The following is a 2,698-nucleotide window of genomic DNA, read 5'->3' on the forward strand; positions in this document are numbered from 1 at the left end:
GGTGGGCATGGCGAGAGAATGAAGTCAAGTGCAGAGGGGGACCTCCCCCCCCTCACACACACACCAAACACGACACATAGAGAGGTCCGGGTACAGGGGGTCCCCAAATCTAAAAGAGGCCGATGCCGCCGACTGAATCACTTTTGGACGTCACGAGGGCGACGGGGAGGAAGGAGGCGAGGAGGAGGAGGAATAGAGAGGGTGCGCGACCCGCCCGGAGAAAGGAGTTCTGTAAAAGTGGTGGTGGTGGGGGGGGGGAGGGCGTTGACCTCTAATTGCACCACGGCACGCAAGTCTGACCGGACGGCCGGGACTTATGCTCATTTCGGCGACGAATGACTAAGAGGCCCGCCCATTCCATTCCCCCTTCCCTTCCTTGCCCGGAAGACGCAACGCGTGAAATGTATCGGCTGCGTCCCATACGGCGGCACGGCGGCGGGGACAAACTGTACCGGACGCTGCAGTGTTGCGGGTTCGCCTACTCCCTCTGCCTGTCAGGCGCCATAGCCCCTGCGACCCAATGGGGGGTATGCAATCAACACTGCGGCTATTCACCCGCTACTAATCGTCCGAAAGCTTTTGCGGAAGCGCCACGGCCGGTCGTATTGCCCCGCCCCCGCCCGCATCGCTGTGACCGGAACTGACCAACGTTTTCGACAACGGCACCCCGGCCTGGGCCCTGGGCCTGGCCCTGCGGCCTGCCCCAGCGAAAATGGGTCATTTGGAGCGGATACGCCACGACGGTCGCGGTCGTTTGGGTGGAGTCCCACTGCTGTACACAGGAGCCCCCCTCCCCCCCAACTCCCTTCCACTCCCCTCCACTCCAATTTTCCAGTCAATCGACACTAGACGCGGCGACGAGCTTGGTTTTGTTGTTAGACAACGCGATTGTCTGCGCCAAATCACCGCAGCAGAAGCAGAACCTCGTTGAACTCTCAAAATTGCGGACGCAGGTCCCCGGCTGCCACCGTCGCCACCGCCCTACCCCTTGTCCGCGGGTGTCGCTGGAGGCCCTGGCTGTCCCTCGCAACTGGAACTGGAGCGAGCAGTCCAGGAGAGTCTCGGCACACAATCCGACACTCCGCGGTCAAGTGAGGCTCGACTGCCGCCAAACGGACTTGGCTGAGTCCGTCATAGCGGGCGACGCACTCACTCCCGACACGTCGCCTGGGTGTGTGCAGGTGTGTGGGGGCGTGTGGGCGCCCCCGGGCTGACGGAGGACCTGCTCGTCTTCGCACAGTGTGACGGGTGATTCATAAAAGACATACAGGTGCGGGCCGGTTTGCCTACCCGCTCTGCCCGTAAGGCGCCATAGCTCCTTGGGTAGGCAAACCTGCCCGAACCTGTGTCTTTTAGAAAACACTCAGCACACCCTCAATAAAAAAAAATCAGAAATAATAAAAAACGAAATCAGAAAAAATAATAATAAATAAAAGCAAGGGAAAATGGAAAAAATGTGTAACGTGTACGTTTGAATGGTTTGAATTTAAGAAAATATACCCCACGGGCATAGTGCAGTTGGCCCGAGCGACACCTGCCTGACTGATGGAGAGCACCTCGCGGGGGAGGCCGAGTCCATTCAACCCCGGCGGGGCGGGCAGACCCGAGGGCAGTTCCCCGGCGCCGGACTAGGCTTAGCGCGGCGACGCGGAAGTGCGGCTGGCGCGAAGGGGCCCGCGCGGGGAGGGTAGTACCGCGAGCAGGAACAAACAGCCAGGGCTGTCTCGCCCAACCCCTCACTATGGGGGGGATGGCGGCGCTAATGTCCGTCGCCCAAGCCACCCGGGGTGAACGCACGGCGGCGAGCACGGCGGCCACTCCTTCACTCACACACAAACACTGAGAATCGAACACCAACGACTCTGGCCGGCCCCAGCCCCGCCCCCGCGCGCGCGGGAGTTCGACGGCCCGAAGAGTGAAGTGCCGCGGCCGATCAAAGGAAAGCCTTCGCAGAAGTGCAGCAGCCGCTCTTGCAAATTGTTTTGGGGGATAGGGGGACAGCCGCCGAGTAACGTTCCGAATAACGTCGCAACACACACCTGTTGTGATACCGAAAATGTCTAAATGCCAAATTTGATACACAACTCTTGTGATGCGGATTTCATCATTACTTCTCCTGACCAAGGAAAGAAAAACTGCTTGCTGCATTCAAGTAAGTTTGTCAACGTACTTAGCGAGTGATATAATTTATCGGGTCGGTTCTTAACAAAGGACAATAGCATTAAGCAACAAGAAGGATTGCGAGTAAGGTCGAATCGAGGGTGAAAGCGCAAAATTACATTGAAAAACTGAATTCACACATCTTAGCCTAATGGCAGAGCCAATAAACGCGGGTTAAGCCCCCCATTTCAAAACAAAGCAGTTACTGGAATTTCCTCATTAGACCCTCACAGTGACGCGTGCCAACGCCGCCATGTCCATACCGGACGGATGCCCAAGTTGCTTTCCATCGAATATCGAGCCTACAAGTGAAAATGTAAAAGAAGTATCTGCTATAGCGCAGGTGCTGAGGTGCACTCTGGCGGATGCACTCACCACACCCACGCCCTGCTGCTTCGCCTGCTTCGCCTGCTTCGCGCCTGGCCGATGGCGAGACGGACGGTTGCGACGGTCGGGCGGCGGGTCCGAGCGGGCGGGCGGGCGCAGCGCGACTGTTATCACGGCGGCGAGGCTCGCCCATGGCCCCCGCCCCCCTGCC

The 2,698-nt window shown here is 58.7% G+C and overlaps 1 protein-coding gene across 3 annotated transcripts in view; it reads right to left on the reverse strand.

Moving 5' to 3' along the window:
• The window catches only part of LOC113208783 (dnaJ homolog subfamily B member 6-B), a 56,954-nt gene that overhangs the window by 5,915 nt on the left and 48,341 nt on the right, over positions 1–2,698 (reverse strand). Inside the window, exon 1 of one of the 3 annotated variants that reach the window (XM_026425995.2) lies at positions 2,536–2,643. The exons of the other annotated variants lie outside the window; for them this stretch is intronic. The gene's annotated coding sequence lies outside the window, so the exon portion shown is untranslated. Of the gene's footprint in view, positions 1–2,535; positions 2,644–2,698 lie in introns of those variants that run through there. 3 annotated transcript variants of the gene reach the window in all.

This window comes from Frankliniella occidentalis, unplaced genomic scaffold (assembly GCF_000697945.3).
Source record: "Frankliniella occidentalis isolate FOCC.00 unplaced genomic scaffold, Focc_3.1 Scaffold16, whole genome shotgun sequence".
Classification (NCBI taxonomy): domain Eukaryota; kingdom Metazoa; phylum Arthropoda; class Insecta; order Thysanoptera; family Thripidae; genus Frankliniella; species Frankliniella occidentalis.